Here is a 21,760-nt window from a genome sequence, read left to right on the forward strand (position 1 = left end):
ACACATTATTTGAGAAAATCAATACAGCATAACTTTCTAACACAATAAATACAATATCCATTTTAATATTTGCAAAAAGCCAATCATAAAACACTCATTTTTCACACGCAACAACCCCAGCAGCTTCCTGCAGCCTGTGTGAGCTGCCACGTCTCACTTCTCTGTCCCCACAGCAGCACCAGCACCAGCAGAGCTGCTCCTGCCTCCCTGATGCCTTCCCAGCCCATTTTTATTTGGATATAAAGGCTGGCTGCCTTCCTTGGGGTGAAGATATCGCTGGAGCCTTGGCTGATGGCCACTTTGCTACCAAATAAAAAAGGCTGGGGAATATTTCAAGGACACGAAGCTGTTCTCCTGAGGGGTGTGATGTGATGTTTATGGGCTGTTTTTATGGATGTTAAACCACTTTCTGTGAGGGGGCAATGTTAAGAATTCATCCCTGGAACTGTGGGTTTTTTTTTTTTTAGGGAATAAATGTGGATCTCTCTGTCCTCATTCCGAGCAGCAACAAACTGATAGCGATGGGTTTTCTTTATTTTTCTCCTCTGGGAATGTTTTTAAAGGGTCAAATTGTGTTTATTCAGTGAGTGATGGCACTTGTGGAAATGCTCAGCTCCAAATCAGAAGCAGCTCTTCCCAATATATTTGGCAGGGTTCAGACACAACCCTTGCTTCACTGAACAGAAAGATTTCTATTTAGGAATTAAGGTTTTAACAACAGCTCTTTCCTACCAGGAGCTTTTTATGATTGTTTTCTATGGCTGGAAATTACAGAACATATGCAGAGATTTCAGCAAGAGGGGGGGGGAAAAAAAAAAAAAGGGGACAAATGGACAGAATTAAATCTCAAAATGGCTTTGGGTCATTTTGCTGTGTCTGGGAAGTTCAGTGGCAGTGGAAAGAGCAGGACTGAGGTACCCCAGAATTTATGGCTCCCCTCTAATAGGTGGAAATGAAAGACTCTGTGCTGCAGGCCAGGGCTGTCTATATGTCAGCAGCTTCTCTCTGTGGACTGTCAGGCCTGTTGGAGAGCTCTTTGGAGGGTATTGCTAGATGGAAAAAGAAAATAAAATAAAATGCTGTTAGAAACTAATGTTGGAAAAAGCTACAACAAATTTGCAGTGCAAAAGGGGGGGGAAAAAAAAGGGACAAATGGGCAGAATTAAATCTCAAAATGGCTTTGGGTCATTTTGCTGTGTCTGGGAAGTTCAGTGGCAGTGGAAAGAGCAGGACTGAGGTACCCCAGAATTTATGGCTCCCCTCTAATAGGTGGAAATGAAAGACTCTGTGCTGCAGGCCAGGGCTGTCTATATGTCAGCAGCTTCTCTCTGTGGACTGTCAGGCCTGTTGGAGAGCTCTTTGGAGGGTATTGCTAGATGGAAAAAGAAAATAAAATAAAATGCTGTTAGAAACTAATGTTGGAAAAAGCTACAACAAATTTGCAGTGCAAAAATCATTTGTTAACTACTGGCAAATAAACTCATGTTCAGCTCACAACTCTCAGGAGGAATCTGCAAACAGAAAGGGAAGTTGGGCTGTGTAAAAGTGGAACATTTTATGTGTTCACATAAATAATGGGCTCGTTTTAAGAGTAGTGTAATTGTGGTGCATGGGATTGTAGGAGTTCCCTTCAGTGGTTAGTAGAGAGTGTATTTCTACCAGGGAAAAAGACAACAAAAAAGCAGAATAGTAAATAAAAGTGTAGCAATCAATGCAGCTCTATTAATTGCTTCTGATGGTGATTGATCTGAGCCTTCAGAGAGGTGTGAGCAGAAAATCCACCTCAAACTGGTAAACTGCAGGTATTTCATTGAGAATCTGGAAAACAAGCAGGAATTTCAAATCAGAGAATCACAGAAAAGTTTGGAAAAGCCCTTTAAGACAAAGCCTGACCACTCCCAGCTCTGCCAAGGCCACCCACATCCCCAAGTGCCACATCCACAGGGCTCTGAAATCCCTCCAGGGATGGGTTTTCCCCACTGCCCTGGGGAAAACTGCCCAGGGCTGGACTGTTGGAACCCAGGATGTTCCTCTGGCTGCCCTGGATGGCTCGAGACCCTGGCAGGGGGCTCAGAGACCCTGGCACAGAGCTAAAGACACCTGTGCCTTCAATTTTAACCCGTGGAGAAAATTCCCAGCTTTGTGTGAGGATGTACAAGCCATGAGAGTTAAAGTAGAAAGATACTTAATTTGTCACTGGGAGAAAAGGAGAATTTTGGGGTTTTAGAATGGGGGTTCAGGAGGCAAGATGGAGGGATTTGGGTGCTCCCTGTCTTTTCTCCATCCTCTGCTGTGATGGTGGCACTTTTGGATTGGTTTAGAGTAGAGACACACTGTCTAACATAGGTGATAGGTATTGGAAAATTATTGTAAATAATGTACATGTAGTTCTTAGTATGAAATATTAACACCACCCCAAGGGCGGGCAGTGTGCCACAGCCAGAGCTGCTGGACAGAGCTCAGCTGGTCGGGGAAAAAATGTTATAAATAAGGAAAAATAAACAACCTTGAAAAGCAGAACCGACGCATCTCGGCTTCTTCTTCAGTCGCAGGGCTGGGAAAAAGAGACTTTAATACCTCAGGAGCCATTTCAGCAACACAAACCCTGAGACTGGACAAACCCTTTGGGGAAGGAATTTTTTCCCAAAATCCCCCCTGAGCTCCCCTGGCCCAGGCTGAGGCCGTTCCCTCTGCTCCTGTCCCTGTTCCCTGGAGCACAGCCCGACCCCCCCGGCTGTCCCCTCCTGGCAGGGACTTGTGCAGAGCCACAAGGTCCCCCCTGAGCCTCCTTTGCTCCAGGCTCAGCCCCTTCCCAGCTCCCTCAGCCCCTCCTGCTTCTCCAGACCCTTCCCAGCTCCATTCCCTTCCCTGGACACTCTGCAGCCCCTCAATGTCCTTCTTGTCATGAGGGTCCAAAAAATGAACACAGGAATCAAGGTGGGGTCTCAGCAGTGCCCAGAACAATGCTTAAGCTATTATAAATTTTTTTCTTTTATTTTTTTTCTTTTATTTTCAGGCTAAAAGCTTTCACTCTTTGTGCTGCCATGTGCTTTTCCACATTTTCTGTTTTTATGGCCAGGTTATAAATGCCTGATTCTTTGTTAAAACACAACGCTCTTGTGCAATCCTGTTTGTCCTTGTCTGAACATATTCCATTGTGGCAGACACATTTCTTCAACCACTCAATACTCAATTTTTTCTGATATACTCAACCAGTACTGAAGGACAGCCTTGCCAGGCATTCCCAAATAAACCCTAATGAGCCCACCTTCTTGTCATGAGGGTCCAAAAAATGAACACAGGAATCAAGGTGGGGTCTCAGCAGTGCCCAGAACAATGCTTAAGCTATTATATTTTTTTTCTTTTATTTTTTTTTCTTTTACTTTCAGGTTAAAAGCTTTCACTCTTTGTGCTGCCATGTGCTTTTCCACATTTTCTGTTTTTATGGCCAGGTTATAAATGCCTGATTCTTTGTTAAAACACAACGCTCTTGTGCAATCCTGTTTGTCCTTGTCTGAACATATTCCATTGTGGCAGAAACATTTCTTCCACCACTCAATACTCAATTTTTTCTGATATACTCAACCAGTACTGAAGGACAGCCTTGCCAGGCATTCCCAAATAAACCCTAATGAGCCCAGGAACAAATAACTGTTAAAATTCAGGCTCTTGTGTCAGGAGTTTTTAAATGCCATGGAAACCCTGGATGGGCGAAGTGCTGATGGCTCATTGCACTCCTGCTGTCAGGTTCTGCTCTGTGGAGCATCGTCCTGCTCAGTCACTGTCACACTGAGTGACTTTCCAGGTGTCCCCTGGTGCTGCTGTGTGCTCCATGGAAGTGTTCAGCGTGGAAGGGCTGGGATTGTTCCTCAGCTCCTCCTCAGCAGCCGCCGAATGTCACAGCAACGTCTGCAAGGTCTCAGAGTATGGAAAGGGCTCTTTCCTGTGGCACGGAACACGGAGCCTTCTGCTGGAAATGGGATCCCAGTGATGCCTGGAGAGGCTGCCTGGAACAGAGGCTAGAACAGTTAAAGGAATAAAGATATTTATTAAAGGCCTTCAAAGGATACACCTTGGGCAGTGCAAGAGTCCAGCTGTGGCTCAACCCAAGATGAACCCAAGATGAAGGCCTGGTCACGAGTTTTCACACTTTTATAAGTTTTGGTCCATTTCCATATTGGGGTTCATTGTCCAATTCCAGCTCCAGGTTATGCAGTCCCATCCTCCCAGTTTGCTCTCCTCAATTCACTGTTGTTTGCACTTTTTGGGCCTGAAGCTGCCCAAAAACCAAGGATTGTTCTGTCTGACTGAGCTGTGAGGAGAACTTGCTGACACTTTATATGGAGTTCAGAGTCACACACCAATGCAGTGCAGAATCTGGAAAAGATGGAAGCTAAAACTTAAGGCGTCAACATGAGTAAATCATGAAATGTATTTTCAGGACATGCAGACAATCAGGAATGATTTGGGTTGGAAGGGACCTTAAAGCCCAGCCTGTCCAACCTCATCCATGGCAGGGACACCTCCCACCATCCCAGGCTGCTCCAGCCCCAGTGTCCAGCCTGGCCTTGGACACTGCACTTCCTGTCAGGTTCACACTCTGATCAACGATCAATTTTTCTTTTTCTGACCAAAAAAAATTTAAAAAAAAAAGGAAAAGCTGAGTTCAGTGCTTGATGTGTTACATGCAGGACCCTCGGATTTACCTGTGGACTTCAAAGTGTGATGTATTAACAGTGTCACATTAATCTGTGATAATTTATGTTGATATGCTTTTATCTGACTGGTGTGGTTCCCGTCAGCAGCAAGTGAGCTGTGGGATTTGTAGCCAGCCCGACTGTCATCTCTAAGTCCACATTTGATTCATGGTCTCATTTCCTGTTTTTTCCTCCCACTGCTCACAGACCTTTTTTTGTTCTTTCCTTTTCCATGCTCCATTTATTAAATGTGGAGTTAGAAACACAATTAGAATTTACTCAAGTCTATAATGTTTGAATATTAAATCTTTGGAGCAATAAAAATTATTTCCCAAACATTTTTTATCTGTGTTTTCTCTTCAGCTGATGAACTCAGGCCTAATTACTGAATGAGTGACCAAAAAAAAAAAAACAAACAAAGAGGGACCAGATTTGATCCATTCCAAGCAATCACTGTGTGAATAATCCTGACATTCCCAAGTATAGATAAAGCTCCTCTAATCTTAAATTAAGCTTCATTCCAGCACCCAAAACCTAAACTTCAGGGATGACTTCTCATCCATTCCTCAGTACAAATAAAATATAAATTAATATGGTTGTGGTCGCGTAGAGTACTTTGTGTCTTGGGGTTTTTGTCTTGTTAACAGACAGAAACAAGTAAAGGACTTCAAAAATGAATTTTTAAGTGGCTGTTTCCAGCAGAGTGGATGGACTGGATGCCACAAGGAGCTCCACGGCTCCAGGTGATCCCTGAGGACAGGGATTGCCTGTCAGGGGTGGTCTCCTGTGCCTGGCTAAATCCAGGAGGGCAGGGCTGAGCACGGAGCTGAGCTCCAGCTGCTCGGGCACAAAAGCAGGAGGATTTCATGTTTAACATCAATGTCAGCCCCAATGTTCCCTGACCTTCACCAGGCTCTGCCCCCGTGGAGTTTTTCATCAGAGCACTTGGCTGGGCTGGGGAATCACCCAGGACACATCCCAGAGCCTCCTGCAGGGAGCATCAAGGGCTGGGACTTGCATGGAGAGAGCTGCTGGTGTTGAGTCACGAGGCCTGGGAGCTGAGCTTTCACCATCAGGGTTTTGATCATTCCCTGTCCTTTCTGCTCTGTCTGAACACAGAGTTCTCCCTGTTAATATTCACTTCTTTCATCACATTGTTAAACACCTCCCTCCCTCTCTCCCTCCCTCGTTTTTTTTTTTATTTTTGTGGGGGCTGAACTGCAGAATTCCTCTCTGGAAAATATTATCTGATATCTCTGTTTGTTTTTTGTGCTTCCTCAGCAGGCAGGAAGTGTCGTGGTTGAGACAGAGACAATACAAAGCAGCACACTCCATTTTCAGAAGGTTTCAAACAGTTTTATTCCAGCCTGCATGCTTTTTATACATTCTTACAAAACTCATAAATTTACACTTTGGTCAGGAGAGACAAACACGGCGCTCATTGGAACAGGCAGCTGCAGTTTCTCTTATTTATCCTTCTTTCTGTCTTGGTTTCTGTGCCAACGACCTTGGCAGGAAATTCTTTCAGGGATAAATATGGATCCTCTTCCCAAACGTGGATCCTCTTCTTAAACACGGATCCTCCTATCAAACACGGATCCTCCTATCAAACATGGATCCTCCTATCAAACACGGATCCTCTTCTCAAGCATGGATCCTCTTATCAAACATGGATCCTCTTATCAAACATGGATCCTCCTATCAAACATGGATCCTCTATCAAACATGGATCCTCTTCCCAAACACGGATCCTCCTATCAAACATGGATCCTCTTAGCAAACATGGATCCTCTTCTCAAACATGGATCCTCCTATCAAACATGGATCCTCTTACCAAACATGGATCCTCTTCTCAAACATGGATCCTCCTATCAAACATGGATCCTCTTATCAAACATGGATCCTCCTATCAAACATGGATCCTCTTATCAAACATGGATCCTCTTCCCAAACAGGGATCCTCTATCAAACATGGATCCTCTATCAAACATGAATCCTCTTATCGAAAATGGATCCTCTATCAAACATGGATCCTCTTCTCAAACATGGATCCCATTACCAAACATGGATCCTCTTAGCAAACATGGATCCTCTTCTCAGACTTCTCTCTGGCTCACAGAAGGTGCTTTAAAACCTCTTCCAGGAGGAAGGCCAGGCCTGGTGTGCACAGGGAGCCCAGAGGAAAGAGCAGCGTGATCGTGGTGAGCTCCATGGAAACATGGAAGAGTCACTGGGTGTCCATGGGAAAGTGGAGATTGCTGAGGAGCTCATCCTCAGCCTGGGGGTGGTCTGGCCACCAGGAAAAAGGCTCAAGAGGGAAAGAAGAGAAAGGAAAAATCAGAAGAGAAATTAATTTTCCAATGTGCCAGGTGGGATCTCCTTGAGGAGCACGTGGGGAAAAGCTCCAAAGTCACAGAGGATGGGGAAGTCTTTTCTGTCCCCCAGTAACACAGAAAAGGGGGTCTGGAAAAATCAGGACACAAACACTTGCTTGGATACAAATACAACAGTCTTCACCCTCCTGTAATTAAATTTTCTGCGCCTTGTCTCTTTAATTATGGGTAGGATCCTTCTATTTCCACACTGCCCTTGTCCTGAATCCCATTCCAGTCCTCCCAGCAGACATGAGAGGACTCATCCCACGTTGGGACATCACCTCCACTGTCACTAAAATATACTTTTTTTCTATAATAGAGCTTATCCTATATCCAACATCATTTGAAACAGCAGCTCAAACTAAACAAGAAACTTAAAAATGGTGAAGGGGGCAACTTGAAACTTGTGTAGGATACAGCTTAAAATGGAGTAGGATTCATGCAAAATCCTTCAGCGTTTTTGGTAGTTTACTGTTCAAAAGAAAAAGCAATTCTTAGCAGTCCTGGATATTCATTCATTGAAACCCCTCCATTTCTACAGGGAAATTCAAGCCTCAGTCTTAGGGCTGATCTTTGGGGAAAAGTGAAACCCTTGGTTCAATCCAGTGGCCTAAAGTTTATTAGAGGAAAATGGATCAACATCACTTTGCTCCACACTGCCTAATAAAATATTTTATTCTTCAAGAGACCTTAATTCTGTGTATCCAAACCCAAAATGGAGAGCAGACGGATTGTTTCTTTACACAATTTTCTCGGAGAGCTTTCCCCCAGGGAGATCGTGGTTCTTTAATTGAAATGTGCCTGTATTTCCTTCAGCTCATTATAGGAGCTTTAAACAAGACCCAGTCTGTGGGAATCAGCAGGGAAAAGTCCTTTATTTGCCATCCAGGTTACTCCACTGGCACTGTTTGCTTTTCCAATAGTAAATTTTCCAACAGGCTGACAGCTCCGTTGTTAAAGTGCCATAATAATTAAAGAGGAGATTAAACAATTCAGGAGAACAGTGACTAATTGAAAGAGGAGCATTTCCCTCTGAATACAGCACGAGGGACACCAGTGATGACATTCTGCCCCAAAAATGTATTCCAGAGGTTGTAACTGTGGATGCAAGGCCAGGAAACAGCTCAGTGGTGGAAATAAAGCTGGACAGTGAGTCAGGGAGTTCAGTGTTTGTGCCTTGACTGAAAGATGACTGATGGCTTATTTGATTACAGAGCTGAAACACTTCCACAAGGAGCTGAAACACTTCCACAAGGAGCAAATATTGGAGCTTTTCAACCTCTCAGGAGGAATTCTAACAGAGGTTGGGTGTTAAAGGAGGAGAAACATTTTATGAGACAGATCTGCAAGGATTTGGGACAAACCTGAAGGAAAAGTAAATCCCCTGTGTCCACCCTGGGTGCCTGGAGCTGGTTCTCCTTCAGGAGTGTTGGCAAGGGAAGGAAACGTGGCAGGAGGGCAAAGTGGATTAAGTGGTGTTAAAAATCCTGTCCCTGGAGCTGTCAAGGATTTCAAAATCATCAGTGAATCTGCTGTTGTGGGCACGTGGAAGATCAAGGTGAGGAACAGACTCTTGCACTGCTCTGAAAACTCAAGTGTCTGCTCAGATTGGGTTGGGGACAGCAGGGGGAGTTTGGGGGACTGTCCTGTCTTAATGCTGGGGTCAGACACCTCAGTCTGCTGAAGATGTGATTTTAGGAAGAAATTCTTTACTGTGAAGGCAGTGACACTGGCACAGGGTGCCCAGAGCATCTGTGGCTGCCCCTGGATCCCTGGCAGTGTCCCAGGCCAGGTTGGCAGGGTTTGGAGCACACTGGGATGGTGGAAGGTGTCCCCACCCATGGCACTGGATGGGCTTTGAGGTGCCTTCAACCCAAACCATCCTGGGATTCTGTGGTCCCCAGCAATGGGAGCTGGCTGAGCCTCACTGAGCCAGCCTGCCACTCCAATTCTTGCTCAATACAATTCCTCTCGGAGAGACCAGGGCTTTCAGTGTGAGCTGGATGAAATCTCTGCTCCATGGCTGAGTTTGCCTCACCCTAGCAGGGAGAGAGCAGAGCCCTTCCATGATGAGCTTGAAATGGGAAAACAGCATAAAAAAGGATTGTGGGAATCAAAGTGGAAAAGAACCTTGGTTGTCCTTTCCTTTGGCACAGCCTTGACAAGGACCTGCTGCCTTTGCTGGTACCTCAGCAGATCTAACAGATCAAATATATTCCTAAATTATTTTCTAAATGAGATTCTTATTAAGATACAATAAACCACCTAACGTGAATATTTCTGTCTGTGGCAGCTGTTGTGGCCACATACTGAGGAAAGCTGGATCATGCCACGTTTCTGCAGATGTTTGATCCCGTACTGGGGAAGGTTTTTATCTCTAATGTTGCACTCCCACAGCCCAGAGCTCTCAGGTTTGTGTGGGGAGGTCGCCAGCTTCTCCAGAGGTTTGTTCTGTGAAATTTGCTCTTTTCCTTTTTGGAAGAAATCATGCAGCCAACTGCCTGTGTGTGCAACAGAGGCAATCCAAGCAAAACCCAGAGTTGTGTGTTGTTTGCCAGGATGATCAGGAATGGTGAAACAGCAAACTGATTAATTATGCATGACCCAGGCAGATTATTTACTCAGCCAGACACTAACACAGGATCTTTTGTCTTGTTTTCGGTCTTGCTCGCTAATCTGTTTGATTTGGCAGTTTGTAAATAACTGGTTAATAAAATTTGGGAATATTAAAGCTGAGTGGTGAGTAAAGGGCAGCCAATGCTCACATCAGAGGGCAGTGAAAGAGACAGATCTTTTTTAATCAGCTGCAATGAGGAAGAAGTAACAAAGCAGGGAGAGGAAACAAAGAAAGGCACCCAAAATGCAGTTTTGTGACCCCACCTGGGGTGCTGTGTCCAGGTCTGGGCTCAGAATCACCTCTGCTAATGCACCATTTCTGTCTGACACAACTGACATCACCCTGTAAATGCTTTATGCTTTTTTCCCCTCCCATCACTGAATATTTACCAGTTCTGATTTAACACTGGGTCGCTTTGGCTGAGCTGTTCATGGGCTGAACTGTGCAGGTGAGAGGAAATGATCAGTCACACACTGAGGAAGGACATTTTGTGTTTCCTTCTCCAATCCCTGTTATCCCACAACCTCTTCTATCAAGGCTGTGGCTGCCCCTGGATCCCTGGAATGTCCAAGGCCAGGCATATAATATATTATATATTATGCATTATATATTATATATTATGTATTGTATTGTATATTATATATTATATATTATATAATATAAAGAATATATAATATATTGCAAAGAATATGTAATATATAATATATAATGTATAAGTTGATAATTTATATTGAAAACATTTTGCTCACAAAGGCATTTGGAAATTGAAGCAGTTTTATCCCTGTTTTACAGGTACACATCAGGAGAATGTCTGGCTCAGGATCACACAACCCCTGGCAGATCTGAGAGTTCCTCAGGGTTTACACTCTGGATCCACGATATATAAATGTATATAATATATATACAATTATATATAATACATATAAAATTATATTTTATTATATAAAATATATAATACATATAAAAATATATATAAATACATATAAAATTTTTATATGTATTATATATACATATAAAATTACATATATACATATATATTATAAATACATATATATTATATGTATTTAATATACCAGGATCCACTCTGTGGATCATCCTGAACATCTGGTGTGATGCCCAGATGTTCATGCCCATGCCCCACCCAATGCCATCCCTGCCCCACGTTTATTTCCAGCTCCGTGCTGTGCTCCACGAGGTCTGTGACCCTGCAGGGGACCGTTTGCTGATCCCTGGCAGTGTCTGTGCTGCCAAGCACCCGATCCCACAGGGATTCCTCCTGCAGGACCCTTCCCTTCCGTGCTGGGATAACGGCGTGGGTCTGATCAGCAGCCATGGGAGGGTTTGTTTCCACACCCTAGAGCCCTGTGTGGCCCCACACTTTTATTTTCTGCACACTCTTCCATCCCAGCTCTCCAGGCAGTGATTAATGCTCTCAAGGACTTCTCCATGGCAACAATCAATCTGGCATTCCCTAATTTTCAAGTGCTTTACTTTGCCACATTAACAGGGTTTCCTGTTAAAGGACGTGTGTTGTGTCCTGTATGTTTTTAATGCAGGATTTGAGTCCTGAATGGAAAGCTTAAATGTGTACATGCCCTTTTATTCCAAAGATTGCTGAGGTAACAGCAGCAGAGCGCTTTTCCCTCCAGATGATGTGGTGGCCTGTGATAACTGGGAAGATTTTTGTCCTGTAATTCTATCTGGGGTTAGTAAATAAATGATTCCACACTGCAGAGATGCAGAATATGACAAGAGCATCGGAATCCATTGGAAGAGGGAGGCAGGAGGTCCAGACAGACACGAATGGGAACAGCAAGAGGCAATTTCCTTCTCAATCACGGAGCCTGTGCCCAGCAGTGTGTCCTCAGCAGAGTCCAGCATGTAAATTGAGTTTCTATTTTCGTGGCTTCGAGGTAACCAGCAACAGATGGTGTTTTGAAACACTCATAATTTTGGCTAATAGAGTCACTGCTGCCAACTGTCCTGTCCTCCAAGCAGTGATTAATATATTATTAGTAATAAATAATATCTAATGATGATACAAACAGTCCAAACCCTGGAGTCCTTAGTCCTGAGCAGCTCCCACACTCTCCAAGACTTTGTGCTCCTGCCTGTGGATGCCAAAGTTGTTTCTGTCGATCCGCATTCCCAATCCTCATTTTTATTAACACACATCCTATGGGCATCCTCCAGATGCCAACTCTCCTGTGGGAATTCCATGTGGCTGTCAGGAACAGAGCTTGCTCATGCAGGACTCTGCCATGGAAACTTTGATCAGAGCTTCCATTAAATTCCCACAGCACGGGAGTCAAAAATCTCTCGCTGGCTTTGAGTGCTCAGATCCAGATGGTCCCTTCCAGCTCCAGGGGAAGGATTTGGAAGGAAAAGTGAAATCCCATCTTTTATGCGTGTTACAATAACCTGGACATGGCTGGAAGGAGAGCCAGGACTTCTACCTGAATGAGTGAGTGCAAAGCCAAACATTCCCAACAAAGGAGCTTCTTGTGTTCCTGTTTGGAAGCAGGACAGAGCACATGGAAAACGCAGCAGAAGGTGGGAGAGAGTCCAGCCTGTGGCCAGGCTTCAGAAAAGGGGAGCAGGATAAGCCTGGAAGCCACTGTGCTGTAAAAGCAATGCCTGCACTTAAATGAAGGGGAAGAATAATGTGAGGGAAAAAAGCACTCAGTGTTATCCTGAAGGATCAGGGGAGGGCCAAGTGAAACAGATACTTGAGCCTGGAATGGCAGGTGCACTACAAGCAAAATGCATTATGTTATATTATATTACATCATACTATATTATGATATAATATACTATAGACTATTATATTTAATACAATAGTATATTGTTATATATTATATATAATATGTATCACAATATGTATTTAATATAACAGCATAATATGATATTATGCTATATATTATATTATATTATATTATATTATATTATATTATATTATATTTATTATATTTATTATATTATTCCAAGTAGAGAGACTCATCTAACAAAATGTGCAAAGGCCTTGCACAGCCATGCAGCTCAGAATAACCTTCCCAAAAGCAGCATCCCAGGAATATCATCTCTCTCTCTCAGAGAAAGCAGCAGCATTTCAGTTCTCTCCTTAGCACATCCAACGTTTTCAGGCAGCTGCTGAAATAAAGGACTGCCTGCTCTGAAATTCCTGGATTTCTCCCAGTGCCCAGGTGGGACATGCTGCTGTTCCCTGGAGTCTTGCTCCTACTCCTGTCCACACTTTGCTCATCCACACCAATTTCTGGGGCATTTTTGCCAGAGAAAGCACTGGTGATTTAAAAACTTGGCCCAAAACTTCAGAGCAGAAGAGGCAATAAACATTAGTCACTGTAGCAAACTAATTTGTTTTCCATATGGCATTTTCAATGGAGTGTGGAAGATTCACAAGTGAAATAATAATTACAAATGAGGAATACTTTGAAAAAAAAAAAAAGTGTTTTTCTCCCAATGCATCACTTTAAAGGGTTTCTAATTAAGTCAATACTTGATTATGCTGGAGATGACATTGGCTGCCAAATTACAGTTTGTTGGGTTTTGTTCTCAGGGAAAGATTGTTCCCAAGGGCAGTAAAATTCCTGCATCTATTCAGCCTGCAGGGCTGCTGAGATGTGAGAGAGGTGGTTAATTCCCTTGGGAATATCACGAGGTGAACATTTTCTTTAATAACACTCCTGCCTATAATAGAAAATTCTGCTCAGCAAGATGAGGGTCTGATATTTCTGATTCAGCCGAGCTGAGGACAGATGCTCTGAGATACCCTTGATCTGTACCTGGCAAAATCCAAATCCAAATCAGAGCTGGGAATTATTCTCCAAGGGAAAAGGGACAGAGCTCCCTGAGATGTCAGCCCTAAGATAACAGCAATGCAGAACACCTCGTTCTCCTTCCAAACTCTGGTTTTGGGGGGTTGCCACCACCCTGAGCTTTTCTTCCCCATCAGGGGTGTGCTGTCCACAGGGGGTTTCGTCTCCTCAGTCCTGGGTGTCCCCAGGGATGTGTCCATCCCCCTGTCCCCACCCAGGGCTGGTTTTTACAGGGCAGTGGCCATGGGGTGTCCCCAGAGATGAGCTCAGGCACAAGGCCCTTGTTCAGGGGACATTTGTGGTCACAGGGACACCCAGCTGAGCAAGCCCAGAGGTGTCCTGAGACCTGAGACCTTTTGGTGCTGGATCAGTCCACAGACTTCTGCAAGTGATGGCCAAAACCCCCTTTGCCAGGCTGCAGTTTCAGCCCAGCCTCTAAACCACTGGCAGGTTTGCATCTGGAGGTTCAATTTTAAAATATAAAATGTAAATTTTGATGAAGATCCAAGATCTGTTTCAGGTCTCTATTCATTTTCCAGTCTAGTCTCGTAAGGACATCTTTCCTACAGGGAGTTTTGCAGAGATTTTCTACTTGTAAACAGGAAGAAATGTAAGAGTGATTTGTTCCTACTCCCTTGTAACCAAAGCATTTGCCAAGTTTTACTCCAACATCCATTTTCCACCTCACAAAGCAGGTTCAGGCCAGTCCTCAGCTCTGATTTTCACTGCCAGTCAATCAGGGAACTTGCAGAAATGCCACATCCACAGATGACCGAGCCTGTGCAAAGATTCAGACCCCGTGCCTGCTTTTTCTTGTTTTTTTTTTTTTTTCTTTCAGTAGCACAACTGCTGATTGTGCTTTTCTTTCTTTCATGCAACTTGGGCCCTGTCTATTGAGATCTTTATACAAATTTGGATTGCAGTTCTTATCTTTTAATGGCTGTCCAGCACATGCAGGCAGGGCCCTGCTCTGGACGGGGCTGGATTAATTAAATGACCCTCACTGAAAGACAGCCAAGGCCTGAGGCCTCACATCCACAGGGAAATGTCCACTTCTGTCACATTTGTTGTTCCAGGGCCTAAAATGCTTTAAGGGTGAGGTTTTTTCAAAAGACCCTGTGGAGAATGCAATTCTTTTTCTTTCGACTCCTTTTGGGAAGTGTCCAAACCAGACATTTCTATTTTTTTTTTTTTTTGTCAGGATTATCCCAAAATAGACCACAGGCCATGTTTTGCTGTGGTTGAATTTGGAGGAACATTTTGTCTTTTGCAAATGTATCCAGTCAGCAGAAGAGATGGAAAAGCTAAGTTACAGATTCATGGAATGGTTTGGGTTGAAGGGACCTTAAATCCCATCCAGTGCCCTTAAATCCCATCCAGTGCCATCCAGTGCCATGGCAGGGACACCTCCCACTGTCCCAGGCTGCTCCAAGCCCTGTCCAGCCTGGCCTTGGGCATTCCAGGGATCCAGGGGCAGCCACAGCCTTGATAGAAGAGGTTGTGGGATAACAGGGATTGGAGAAGGAAACACAAAATGTCCTTCCTCAGTGTGTGACTGATCATTTCCTCTCACCTGCACAGTTCAGCCCATGAACAGCTCAGCCAAAGCGACCCAGTGTTAAATCAGAACTGGTAAATATTCAGTGATGGGAGGGGAAAAGCTGCTAAAACCATAAAGCATTTACAGGGTGATGTCAGTTGTGTCAGACAGAAATGGTGCATTAGCAGAGGTGATTCTGAGCTCTAATATCTGAGTTGAGACTGTTCCAGGTTTGGGAACATGCAGAGCTATTGCCATGGAAATTTATGAACAAACTCCTGAGGCCACATTTGTTTTCTATTTATTGTTTTTCCTTGACTTTCATGACTCCAGGTTTGCCAGTGCTGGAGGATAATTGATGTTGTTTTTTATTGTCTGGTGTTTTGTCATCACCATTTCCCACCTGGATTTTGGGGTTTTTTTCTTTTTTTTTTTTTTTTTTTTGGGTTGGTGGAATTCTAGAATATTGTGAAACTTGTAAAAGTCAGAGCACAGACCTCTAATGTGAGTATCAGAGATATTGTCTAGAAGTCATTCCCATCTGCCCTCTCTCCATTCTCCTTCACCAGGATTATTCTGAACATGACAGATTTGGTACAGAAAGTGCCTGAAGTGCAGGGAAGGGGATGAGAGACAATTGCCCTACATCAGAATATGCAACTGTGAGCAGAGGAAAAACCCTTGCCCTCAGGAGAGGCATAATAAAATTAACTTACATGTCTAGATCCTCACTTTGAGCACAAAAAGATTCACATCACATACAAAAGATGTCAGAAAAGGATTCATTTATGTCACTGTGCAGTTCAAGCCCTTAAAGAACTTTGCCAAAATTAAGACTCTCTTCATCCTTGGGTGTTAATTAAGTGAGATAATGCAGGCAGTGTTGTGGCATTACTGAGGTCACAGTGTTTGGAATGGTCCCTGTCAGCTGCTGAAAACTCTGCCAAAATATTGCTTTGGGGGTGACATTTTTCACAACGTTTGCCTTCAGAGCAGGAGCAGCATCTTGGGAGTTGGGAAAAGATGCCTTGGCATGATTTTGGGGAAGAGCCCACCTAGGAAAGGCTGTTGTGCATGAGCCAGCCTTAACTCTGAGCATCAACAGCTCCTGTGGAACTGTGCCAGGCTGGATTTTAGGGAAAGGTTCTTCCCCCAGAGGGTGCTGGGCACTCCCAGGGAATGGCCACATTCCCAAGGCTGCTCCAGGAGCGTTCTGACACCACTCCCAGGAATGCACAGAGTGGGATTGTTGGGGTGTCTGTGCAGGAGCTGGACTGCATGAACCTCGTGGTCCCTTCCAACTCTGGATATTCCGTGATCCTCTGATTCTGTAATGACAGAACAGAGCAGGGGATTATATCACTATGGAACTGCGGGGTGGGGGATTTGAGACAGAGATCACTCGAGCTGGAATCCAGCCAGGTCACTGGATTAACCCCCTGGCTGCTGGGAAATGCTGAGGGGTCTTTCATGGCCCGAAGTGCGGAGGAGCTCGTCTCCTCTGCTGGCAGGAGAGGGGCGAATTATTTACTCTCTTTAACACTGGGCTTCTGCACCAGCAGTGTCACAAAAGCTATTCCTTCTCAGGCAGATGTTGGCTGCCAGTGGGAAGCTGAGAAATGCCAGTTTTAATTAAAAGCTTTATTTTCAAATACAATCCGGAGATTATAAGCGGTAAGAGGGACTTGTCCGCTGGGAGGCTTCAATGCGCGGCCCTGAGCAAAACAGCAGTAATTGAAAGACAAGGCCTAATTCCCCTTCTCCCAGCTGGGTCTGAGCACGAGGCAGGGACATCAATCCAGCCCTTGAAGGAGGGCTGGCAGCATCTCGGGTTTGTCATTGCCTCTGTTGTCAGAGGGAAGGCAGCCAGAGCAAGGCTTTACATCCTCCCGTCCCTTCTCTCTCAAGTCGGCTTAGGAAGAAAAAACAAAGGAGAGGGGCAAAAAAGGAGAAGGCACTGCAGAGTCCTATTAGAAAATGGTGTTTTCAGTTATTTTTGGTGCACTTGCGCCCATTTCTGTCCATTCCTGGATGGTTCTGTGTTAGAACCCTGGTTACTGAGAATTTCAGACTTTCTGTACTAACATGGACCCCCAAGAGAACTCTGCATTGACCTGAGGCTGTAGAGAGGGCTTCCAAAATTGAATAATAGAACTAAGATTACAAGTGTGTAGTTCGAATAGAAGTGTGCAATATCACATAGTAGAAAACTTTGAGTTTAAGGTTTTAAGATATAGTAATATATGAATAACAAAATAGAAGTTTTAGAGCAGTAACTAATCCTTCTCCTTCACCTTCTTCTTCATAAGTTTAAGAAGAATTGTGTAATTAAACAAAAAAGTCCACATTACAAACCACGAGTAGTTAGTTATTAAGTTAAAAGTAAAAATAATTTAAGTATAATTTCTAAATTAGATGGTTTATCCTTAAAAGACCTTGTAGAGAGAAAGATATGGGTCCATTTTTAACTTATTGGAGTGAAGTACTGTAAAACTGACAGTTTGTAAAACTATAATATAAATAAGAACTAATAAACATCTAAATCCAAACAAGATCTCACACATTTAATCCCAGCCCTAGAATAAAAATAAAATACAGCTCAACAGTTCTGGGTCACAGGAAGGCTTTTCTGGATTCAGCAAACTCACCCATTTTCAGTCTCAAATGAGCACATAGGAAAAATGGAACAACACCAGACACAGCACTCTCTGCTGCCTTTCCTTAGTTGAAAAATCCCCAGGGCTTTTATTGGCCAATTTTAAGGCATTCACTTCTTTTTAACAAAAAATCAGCTCTACATCAACAGCTCCATCTGTTCTACCAACCAGCCTCAATGTACCCACCCTCTGTCTTAGAAGGGTTTTTCTGGTGTCTGCACATCAACTTCTGATTCCTTGATATGTCTGTTCTCATTCTCACTTACTGGAAGTCAAAATAAAAAAAAAATAGAATCAATTATTTCCGTTCTGGATGTAATTCCTACTTTCAGTTATCCACACATTGTCCTTTTGTCCTGGACAGCAGTGACCAAAGCCTTGCTGGGAAACTTCTGCCAGTGCCTGACCAGTCTCATATCAAAATTTGTCCTTATTTCCAGTCTGAGCCTCTCCTGCTTCAGTGTCCACTCTCTCCAAGTCCTCCTGATGCCTTTTGATGGCTGACCTAGGACAGAGGCTGGGCAAAGCTAAAGAATAAAGCAGGGATTTATTCAAAGGGTCCAATTCCAGCTCAGCCCCTGCACTCCCATCCTGCTTGTTTTTCTCTCTGCAGCCCACGGGCTTTGTGCTCCTGGGCTGAGATTTGGATCATTTGTCCTTGGTGCCCAGCTGGAGCAGGAATTGTTTTGTCTCCTGCTCTGTACAGAGAGCTCACCATCCCATAATATGAAGCTCAGACCCACACACTAAAGCAGCTCAGAATGTGAAAAATATAAAAGCTAAACCTGAGGCATCACTCCCACAAAACATCACCATGAAGAGCATGGTTAAACTGGTCAGGAATCATTTATGCTTGGCAAATACATATTAACCCTTCCTGGTTGTTTAATCTCCTTCTGGTCCCCAAGGATATGTTCCAAGAATCCCACCATGGTTTTTCCAGGGATCAAAGTGAGTCCTTTACATCCCCAGATCATTTTTTGTTGGCATTTTATATTTTTTGTCAGTTTAATCACAGAATCATGGAATGGTTTGGGTGGGAAGGGACCTGAAAGATCATCCAGTGCCACCCCTGCCATGGCAGGGCCATGTCCCACCATCCCAGGTTGCTCCAGCCTGGCCTTGGACACTTCCAGGGATCCAGGGGCAGCCCCAGCTTCTGTGGACAACAACCTCTGAAGAAATTCAGGTCACCTTACCTATCACATTCTACTTAAATATGAAAACAGATTTAATAATGGCAAAAGAAGGATAATGATGCAGTTTTTATTGGACTGATGAATAAAAATGGGTTTGCTTTTAAAGACATTGTATTTTGATTAAAATATCAGGGAAATCCAGAGTTAAAAGCATGAACTCCGAGGGCTTTTTATGGAATCATGGAATACACTGAGGCAGAAGGGATCAACAAGGATCCAGCTCCTGGCCCTGCACAGGCACCCCAACAATCCCACCCTGTCCCCTGGAGCATTGTGCAACTACTCCTGGAACTCTGGCAGCCTTGGGAACACCACCATGGATTTCTGGGAATTTATATCCCAGGTTGTGCCTGCCCTCACCTGAGATGAAAATTACCCCTTTCCCTAAGTCCTTGTTCTTAGTTTGTATTGGCCTAAACTTGGAAAAACTCTAAATTGGAGCAGATCTGCAGGGTTTTTCCTCCTCCTTCCCAGACTTTTTTTTTTTCCCTGCCTCTCCCAAGCCCCGCTGCTGTTGTACCGTATCAAGCTCTGTACATATATTTAAATGTAATAAGATAGATTACAAGAATTGATTTTCCCCAGGGTCGGGTCGATAAGGCTGCATAAGCAGGGAATATACAATGGATCAGGAAGAGCTGGCTGGAGTAGATTAATTAATGAGATGCAGGATAGAAACATCCAAGGAGCCGTGGCTCCTCTCGGCTCACCTGAGCTGTTAACGGGAATCTCTGGCGGCATCGAGCGCTCGCTGCCAACCCAACAATACACAAATTTCTCTTGGAGTAATCACAGCAGTGACAGAGCTTTTGAAGATCCAAAGGTTACTCTGCCCTTACTCTTTCAAGGAGAAATCACAGTGGGAAGTAAATAAAGTTTTGAGCAGCACAGCACTGACCTACCTAATCTTTATTGCAATCTAACGGGGGAAAATAAAAAGCATGCTGTAAATTCTGAGTTGCTGCTTGTTTTCCCAGGGATGTTCAGTGTTTGGAAACAACAGAGGAAAAAAGGGGAGGAAAAAAAAAAAGAGATGCTGCTTTCTGGCAGACATTGGGTGATCTGTACTGAGTAATATGTTTTTATTTATAAAATCAGAGAACTCTTAAGGTTGGAAAAAATCATTGAGTCCAACTGTCAACCCAACGCCGTGATCACCATTAAATCATGTTCTCAAGTGCCACATCCACACATTTTTTTGACATTTTCAGGGAGGGGATTCCACCACTGTCCTGGGCAGCTGTGCCAGGGCTGGACAGCCCCTTTGGTAAGGAATTTTCCCAAAATCCACCCTGAGCTTCCCCTGGCCCAGCCTGAGGCCATTCCCTCTCCTCCTATTCCTGTTCCCCAGGAGCAGAGCCTGACCTTCATGTGCTGCATCCTCCTTACTACATTTCTTTTCTTTTATCCTTTCTTGGCTGTTTTTTTTGTTTTTTGGTTGTTTTCTTTTGCCTCCAGATAAAATATTTGTTTAATTTTTTTTTTTTGTGAAAGAAAAAAGATATTTTAAATAACAAAACTTTCTTCTGAAAGATATTGCTAAGCTCATCAGGAAAAATGGGTTAAAAGTTCTGTTTGAGCCAACTCTGACACGTGGTGCAGTCATTGCAACTTCAAGATCATTTCAGAACAAGGACAGGGTTTAGCTCTGTGAATTAGGACAGGCTGGACACAAAAGAACCAGGGCTGTAACACTGGATTTTCACACCAGCTGTGATTTTCCAAGCTCATTCACCGAGCAGTGAGATTTTCCTAACAGGTTGCTTGACCTTTTCATTACCATTATTTATGGGCCAGTAATGTGCAGCATCTTTTAAAGCCTGGAAGGAGCCCTGCTGGGTGAAAGGTTGATATTTTAAGGGAACTTTCTTCTACTTCAAGTTTATTATTGCTGAAAGTGGTGCTGTCGACATCTGACATTTATGGAGTCTGTTTAACCTCTGAAAATCCCTGAACATTTGGCAAATGAATGACCAGGTGCTGAAGGTTTTCCTGCTTTCTGCAATATCACCAGAGACATCCTAATTTCCACCAAATGTCTGTTTGGGGCCTGGCAAGGCAATGTCCTTAATCAGGACAACTGATTCCTTCCTAGGAGACAAATTTTGGGATGCTTTGCTGCTTCTTTATGATTTTTCATGATCTTTAGAGAAGCTGGGGGCCCTCAGCCCTTGTCTGTGTTTTCCAACTTTTTTTTTTTTCCTGATCAATTTATTAGCATTTCCTCTCCTTCATTTCTTTGGGCAGCCACAGAAGGTCAGCACAGCTCTAATTTTGCCAATATTTCCTTGGATTTTGTGCCATGAGCACTGTGTGTAACACTGGATTCCTGGTCTTGGGGAGGATAAAGAGCTGGAAAAGGTTATATGGGAAGGAAAAGGATATATGGGAAGGAAAAGGTTATATGGGAAGGAAAAGGTTGTATGGGAAGGTTGGGGATCAGTGGGGTGGCTCCCACAGCCTGAATGGTCACAGGGAAAATGGGGGAAAAACAAGGGGAAAGGGAGAATTATGTTAGAAATCTATAAAAAGATGAAGGCCTTGGAGAAAGTGAATTTGAAACAGTTGTTCACTGACTTTTGAAGGCAAGAATGAAGAGAACATCAGTGAAATGAGGAGGTGATTGGTTCAGAGCACAGAGGGAAAGGGCTCCCTACTGCAAGAGGTGGGTGCTGAAATGTCCCAAGCAGATCAGAGAAACATGAGTGGATAAAGCCCCCAAAAGTTATTAAACACTAAGATGGCAATTAAGACATACAAAATTCATTATCTACAAATTTCTAGAGGCTGGGAGAGCACACCAAGCAAGTCTGTTTGGGTGTTTGAGCAGGACATTGAA

This window comes from Pyrgilauda ruficollis, unplaced genomic scaffold, assembly GCF_017590135.1.
Source record: "Pyrgilauda ruficollis isolate IOZ18807 unplaced genomic scaffold, ASM1759013v1 scaffold111, whole genome shotgun sequence".
Classification (NCBI taxonomy): Eukaryota; Metazoa; Chordata; class Aves; order Passeriformes; family Passeridae; genus Pyrgilauda; species Pyrgilauda ruficollis.